The sequence below is a fragment of the Centrocercus urophasianus genome, unplaced genomic scaffold, assembly GCF_019232065.1.
Source record: "Centrocercus urophasianus isolate 14NV4802_14NV808 unplaced genomic scaffold, USGS_Curo_1.0 seq_27, whole genome shotgun sequence".
Classification (NCBI taxonomy): Eukaryota; Metazoa; Chordata; class Aves; order Galliformes; family Phasianidae; genus Centrocercus; species Centrocercus urophasianus.
This window is the reverse complement of record NW_024884833.1, coordinates 4798390-4806033: the sequence shown is the minus strand read 5'-3', so window position 1 is coordinate 4806033 and position 7644 is coordinate 4798390. Positions and strand designations below refer to the sequence as shown.

The window sequence follows — 7644 nt, the reverse complement described above, 5'->3', positions numbered from 1 at the left end:
TCTGTCATTTTGATTACTTTTAGTTCATTTCATATGGTCATGCAATCTAGTATTCTAATTAGTTCTAATCCAGAGTTGACCTGAAATTTAAAGGAAAGCAGTTGGCTTATTAAAGAAATTGTGGAATTTTATTTTTTTTTTTAGTAAAACCTTTTTCGGAATATTTTTAATTTTTAAAATCACTGCATTAGAAAAATAAGAAATTTTACTTTTCTGAAAGTTAAGATTTTGAAGCAGAATTAAAAAATTCTTTAAGATTTCTTCATGAATGGAAACTCAATTTTGTTATGACGACCTGCCGTGACATAACCCCACTTGCGCATACTAGATAGAATTTTATTTTGTAAATTTCCTAGATAGCTATGCAGTAAAAATGGAAGTGAGGAAAGCCAGTGTCTGGCAATTGCTATATTGCACTGCACAGGTAGCTAAGCCACCACTTCACAGAGTAGTAATTGACCACAGCGCATGGCATATTAACCACAACTTTATTTTTACATATGGGATGAACATATTCTAGTTTTAGCTTAGAATTTACACAGATACATAAATTTTCTACTCTGTAGGAACCACGCCTGTGTGAACAGTTGCTCTCAATCAAAGTAGCAGCCACATTTTTTCCCCATGTGCTTTGCAGGTTTCAGGATATGCTGGCCTCTGCTCCACTGACACCCCCTAAGCTGCCACCCCAAATTGCCAATACTCTAGGTCCATGAGCTTTGTTAAGGAGCAGTAAGCTCATGAGAAATAGAAGTGCTCAGTGTTCAGCACATCTATAATTGTGAACAAAAAGTTTAAACCAAACGAAAGCCAAGATGTTGTGGTGTTATATGGTCAAAACCTTACAGGCTCAGATGGAAGGACTAGGGAGGATTGGATGGCGTTTGGAAATAAAGCTGTAATAGAGAGAAACAGGGAGTCTTAAAACTGAGGATGGAGAGCAATTGACTCTGCTAATGGAAACACATGCAGTATTAAATGAAAGTACTCCACACCTTCTTCATAAGGTGGCACTTGGGAGCTCAGCCTCCGCATCCTGTAGGGTATGCTTCAAGCACAGTGTGAGGGGGAAATCAGCTGCATGATTCCAGCTCTGGTTAATGGGAGCTGTGCTCCTAATCCACATGGTGCACAGTATAAAATATTTACCTATGCCTTTCTAGTGAGGCTACTTGTGTAATTTCAAGGGAAGAAGTAGCCAAGGGGAAACTGCTTTATACCAATTAAATGGAGAAGAACTGGATGGAGGGCAATTCAGGGTGTTCACCCTTACAGGGAGATCTGTGTTTAAACATCTCGATGGGACTTTTTTTAATGAAGAACAAAACTTCATGCCCTATGTATGTCAGAAAGGGCTAGCTAGGGCCCACAACACAGAATTTCTCTCTGAGGAAGAAGACTAGCATGCAGTGAAGCTTCCTGCTGAGTGATATATTTACCTTATCAAAATGCTCACAGAGAACTGTGTAAGCATGTGTATTCATAAATCATTTCACCTCTGGACTATAGATGGGAAAATGCCACAAGGCTAGAAGGTTTAGAAAACACCTTCCGAGTGTGTTGAAGCTTTTGTCGAAGTTTATCAGATTCTCTCTGACCCTGTGAAGTTTTCTTTTTGTCTTTCTTCTACTCCTCCTCTTTATCCAGCTTACAAAGTTTTTTCGACACTCCTCCTATTCCTTTCATTCTTCATTTGCTCTTCTCCAGTCTTCAGTTTTGCCATAGTGCTGCAGCTCTCCTGTCTCCAAAAACAAACAGTTCTTGTGCTGATCTTCAATCTTGGTCTGAAATGAAGAGGCCAGAACAGAGAAGTGTAGAAGATGCTTGTATGGTATATAAATATCTTAAGTCACTTTGTCTCATTTTGCTTAGTCACAATTGAGTCTAAGATGATACAGGCCAGGCTGGATGGGGCTTTGGGTAACCTGATGTAGTGTAAAGTAAATCATGGCAGAAGGGTTGGAACTAGTTTCTAGCATTACGATCCTTTCCATCTCAAACCATTCTATGATTCTAGTTCTATTATTCAATTATTCTGTGATTTTATAGTCAACCTCCTGAGGACCAAAAAAGAAACGGTGAGTATTGGACATCTTTGTGCATGTTGCATCAACAGAAACATTTGGAATATGGGAAAGCTTAATCACCATCTGGCCTGTCAACTCTGATGATGTTCTAGTGCATCCTACATCTACAGATCAGAAACCTCATCCATAAACGTTCAAAAGAGCAATCCACTTACAGTCAGGCCTGGCAAAATTTTACTACAGATATTTGTGGGGAAAAAAAAAAAAAAAAAAAAAAAAAAAAAAAAAAAAGCCCAGCTACAGGATCAGAAATTTACTAAATCTTTCTCAGATTTTTAAACAATCCAGACTGGTGCACTGGTGCCTGTGCATCGTTTTACAGTTATTTTATTTCATCATACAGAGTCCTCTATGTAGAATACACAATTTGGATGCAACTCTTCCCCACACTAGGCATCAATGAAACATCAGTGCAAGCCACAGTTGGATAGTTTTAGACCAACACTGTGGCATCAGAGTTGTTACTCTGTATTGGCAAGGGTGTAAATGAGATCAGAATCTGGCCAGTCCTGTACCACTGCAATCATACTTGAGAGCTGAGCTAAAACTCACAGGCAAGAATGTGCATTTATCTGCCAAGCCTATCAGCTTGTTGAACCTCAGTTTACATATGTTTGCAGATTTTCTACATGAGCAGTAACAAAGACGATCATCTGGTGTAGGACAACTGCAAAAGATAATCATTTATACTGAGTTCTGGTACGCAGTTCCTGCTGCCTCTGATGTTTGCAGTATGAAGGTATCAGCTCTTTTGTCTCCAGTGTTACTCTAGTTTTCCCAGCCAGCAAGTCAGTCAGATCAAGTCTGAACTGCCAGACGTTTGCATCCAGCTCACTAGAGTACATTCAATTTAGGCAGAAGTGGTGAGAAAAGAGCACTCATGCAGCTCCTGCTTGCTATGCTGCCAGACAAGAAAGGGATGCTGCTGTTCCCACAGAGTAAGAGAGGCAAGGGCTCATGGGTGGGCGAAATACAGACAATTGTGCAAAGAGTAGGGTAAGAAAACAGTATACAAAAGCCCTCTTGGTCCTAGTCTGCATTTACCAAAATCACCTCTAGACAGTGACTAGCTCTCATGAAGAGATCTGTAGTGGATTGCCTAGGGTACACCAAAGCCCCTCTTTCTTATGCAGGCTTTCTTTGCTGCTGCTGCTTTTAAACCCTTTGATTTGTTTGATGCATTTCAAAACACGTAATTCACAGATACAATACACTGAGAAATATTGTGTCCCCTCTCTCACAAGAAAAAGTAGGTTTTCTGAACCTTTGTCTTAAGAGCAGCATCTGCTCTTTCCTGGAAAAGGTGAAACTCCCATGGATGCTAGATTAATATGCGCTTTTGTACAGTACTGAAGTGACAAGAAGTGGAGGAATTGAGAATGGACTGCCTTATTCTGCTCCCCAAGTCCCCTTCTGAGTAGTACTCACCTCGAGAAAAGAAAGACAATGAAATTGTAAGTCTATCAAGGTTACAACACACAAATGTTCCAGCATGTTTCTGATCAATTGCCCAATTTAAGACTTTTGACTACTGATGCAACCCAGTCTGGCCACTCTGGTCCCCCTGCAAATAAAGATAGTGAAGTGAGAAAAAAACAGGCTTTGGCTTCTCAAATGGAGAATAATTTATCTTCCCTAATTCCTTTTTTTTTTTTTTTTTTTTTAAACTAAAAAGGAGGCAAGAATATGAGTATTTAAGATCCCAGGAGTTCACAACAAATAATGCAGGTTTGGCAGGAATGCCTTATTATCAAAACCCTTCTGCATCCTGGAATACTAATACGTGCTGAAAGATAAGTAGAGTTAACTTTATGAAAACCAAAAAGGATGGAACTTCCTTCCAGTGAAGTACATTCCATGTATATGCGACCATAAACTTTCTCAGTAGTCAGTATACTACTTTCTTATCTTGTCCTCATAAACTTCTTTCTGTCAGTGTCCAGCTTTAGCCAGCAACCCTTTAACTGCACAACACTTTTAAGTTACTTGGGCAAAAAAATATCTATTCCCCCTTCCCAACCACTCCCATTCCATGAGGACTCATACTGGAAAGGCTCAGCTTCTGACCCTCTCTTTCCATCTGCTGCAAACTGCTGGGTCATGAAAAATGAAAAAGGGTAATTTGGTTCCTTGGCAAAGAGGCAGAACTGAGGCAGCAGGAGAGTCTCAGAACTGGCTTCTCACTGGGTTTCAGCAAGAAGTGACAATAAGGAAGATTCAATATCCATGTAAGTGCAGATAAATTCAGAGAAAAGGAGGCAGGTGGCTGTTCATCTTTGAGTTCACCAAGAAATACTGGGCCATGCTGGGCCCATCAGGAAGACCCAAGGCCTGAGCAACCTGATCTATCTGTAGATGTTCCTGTTCATTGCAGGGGAGTTGGATAACATGATTTTAGGGGACCTTTCAAACTCAAACAATTCTATGATTCTATAAAGACCCATGTTGCTATCCTACTTCTGCTCAGGATGAAACGGTTATTATCACAAGAAATCATCTCTATAAAATAAGGACCCACAATCTTGCATGAAGAAATGCATAGCTAGCCACACTAACCATGTTCATAATGGCCACCTCAGTATCTACTTCTCTGGGTGAAGTTTCCCTGCTTCATCAGAGTAAAGCCACTCCCACTTCCCATTTCTGAAAAAAAAAAAAAATAAGAAAAAAGGAAAAAAAAAGCAATAATTGTATTTGTTACATTCAGCTGCAGTGGGGTTGGAGGACAGTGGATGATTCCTTTCTCTCCTCAGAAGAGTGATAGCTTCAGAAAATCTTCCACCTGGAAGAATGACAGCCACTCCATGCACACCCAAATGCAGCATGTGCATGTACATAAAGTGGGCAGTGTCTCTCATCTTACCTCTATAACTTTGTCATCTTCTGCCGTGCTCTGTGCACTTACATACCAATATATATTCTTTATCCAACAGTCCTACCAGACTTGCTTCTTTGAACTGCAGTGCCTCCCTGCAGAAACTAGCAACTTACTCAAAGAGTAGGACAGGCACAAGGTATTGCCCCTCTGCTCTCCGTGAGGAATGGTGAGAAAGAAGAGAAATAGAAGAAATAAAGACTGTCCCCAAGGGTTTGCAGTCCAGAGTGGAGATACATGCAATAAAGTGCAAAAATACTTTATTATTGTCATGTGCAGAAATCTTTTCCTGTTGTCAAGTGCAAGCAAGCTGAATTGGCTTCAGAGACACAGGCTGCTAGCCAGGAAGCCCTGAACACCAGCCCACATGTAACAGCTCTCCAGAGGCTGCCAGCCCTATAGAGAGACCAGAAAGCAAAAGAAAGCATTTAAAAGCAGCCCATCCCTTCTCGCTGGGAGGTGGCTCAAGTAAACCAAAGTGCAGTCGCAGCGCTCAAGGAAAGCCCCCACCCCTTGTTTATTGGGCCATCTTCAACCTGGCAGAGGCCCACAGAGGAGCAGGGAGACAGCTTCCCACCCCCTGCCTCTTGTTTATGGGCCAGCTCAGATTAGGGCAGGCCCGTCAGAGGACAGAGGGGCAGACCACCCCAGCCTTTGTGGGCCAGCTGGAATCCCTCTGCGTCCACCAGAGACACAACGCGCCCAGGGGCCCTGCTTGGGCGATGGCCTGGGGTGGATTACTCAGAGAAAGACAGGGAACATAAACACTGGCTTTGTTCTGGTTTGGCCCTCAGAGGCATTGAGAAACAAAGAGAATTTCCCTGCAGAATCATCCTTCCGAGTCTGCAGAACTAAAAAGGAGGGCCATAAACCCTCTCTGACATACAGTTCTGGGTCACTAGTCTGCATGCTAGGTTACTGCCTGTGTGTTTGTTAAGAGAGTGTCCATTATCACAATCTGGAAGAGAAGATGCAGAGTAAATCCTGCCTTATGAAAAAAATCAAAATAATAAATGAAAAACTTCCCAGGTAGCCACAGCACTGACGCAGAACCTGTTACTTCTTCCCAGGCCACAGGCCTGCCATATCGTTTGCCCTCCTCACCCTCCCCTAGCAGGTCAGTGCAGGTTAGGGTTCGTATGCCACCGCTGCTGGTGTTCTGTGGGTAAGATGTGATACATGCACACCTCTGTGTGCACATGCATGGCACCATGCAGTGATGGATACTTGTGTTTATTGGTGTTATTTGTAAAGGTACCTGGAGGAGTGCAGCAGTGGCTGGCAATGGCAAATGGTCACAAGGGGGAGTGGGTTGTTTGGCCCACACTGGTAAGGATTCATGCTGGAGAAATCTCTGCACCTTTGTGAACTGCCCCTCTGTTGAAGGGTCTCAAACTGTGCTCAGGAGACTTACTGCTGCTCCTTGGCATGCCCTTCTGGTAGTGCTTCCTCTTCTCTGTGACACCTTTTGCTGCCTGGGTGAAATTCCCCAAGGATCTCACACTGGCACTAAGAAAGCTTTGCAGAACCCAGAAAGATGGTGGTATCCTTTTGCCCAAGGACATGCAGCTGCAGCTGTTCAGGCTCACCCAGAGGAACAGAAAAGTCTCCATGGGTTTGGCAAGGAGGACAAAGAAGGGGCTACAGGATTCTTGAACTGGATGCTGTGCTCACAGAGTTAAACGTACTGCAAAGCTACTTCAGACATAGCTGCAAGCCAGATGTATTTGCCTGTCTAGTCTGAGCCCCATACATAACCATCAAATACTATTCCTCTGTAGATTTCAATCCCTTTCTTCTCTTATCTGTAAAATCATGGTGACACAGAGAAGGTGGGTACTAATCAGTTCTTCTCTTTCACGGTGAAAACAAGGGAGTGGTAAATGGAGCTAGTGGAAGGTATGTTCAAAACAAACTTACATCGATCACACAGAGTATAGAGACTGTTAATGGAGCAAGACAAAGTCAGGGGAATTCTGCGGTCATACGAGGAAAACCTCTGCACAAACTTTAGGTATTTCTTCTAAAGAAAATCAAATCAAGCTAACTCTGAGGATTCACTATTGCGTAGTGAGTATCATAGATTAATCGCACTGGGTTAACATAAGATGCACTTTACCCAAAACCTCGTAAAATAATTGGTTAATTGTGATCTTTGCTTACTGAAAGAAGGAATCAAAGTAAGATTTACAGAAACAGCAGTGTCCCTTGCTTACCATAAAGTCACTTCGCAAAAAATAACTATCTTCTGTAGTTCCACAGCATGTGAGTAGCTCTAACCAATATTTTCCATCAAGATGTGAGTAAGTTATTATCAACTAAAGTTCAACTGGTTTAGACTTCTTAATTCTTCCTTGTTAGCTCAAGTTCATCATGTGGCTCTCAGAAGAATAGTTTCAAAAGATGGCAGAGTAAGCTCATGTTCTCTTTCAGCTCAGCTATGAAGTGCAGGACCCGGGAAATTATTCCAGCAACATAATCTTACTGCTCTATTGCTGATGTTCAACTTAGAATTATATTGCTGGCAGGTACAAGAATTTTATTCCTCAAATATAAATGGGCATATTTTTGTGCTAAGTTATATGCAATTGATTTCCTGTGAGTTCTGACTTTAAGTGAAAGCAGAAAGAAAGGGAAGGGGGAGAGAAAGGGGAGGGAGGGAGGGAGGGAGGGAGGGAGGGG

The 7644-nt window shown here is 42.1% G+C and overlaps 1 long non-coding RNA gene across 1 annotated transcript; it reads right to left on the bottom strand.

Moving 5' to 3' along the window:
• Window positions 1-276: 276 nt before the first annotated feature.
• LOC122164686 lies at window positions 277-7614 on the bottom strand. Its single transcript, XR_006170292.1, has 4 exons — window positions 7179-7614; window positions 4644-4730; window positions 3516-3651; window positions 277-1784 (listed from the first exon to the last, which is right to left on the bottom strand). It is a non-coding gene; the product is annotated as an uncharacterized LOC122164686 (long non-coding RNA).
• Between the last annotated feature and the right edge of the window lie 30 nt (window positions 7615-7644).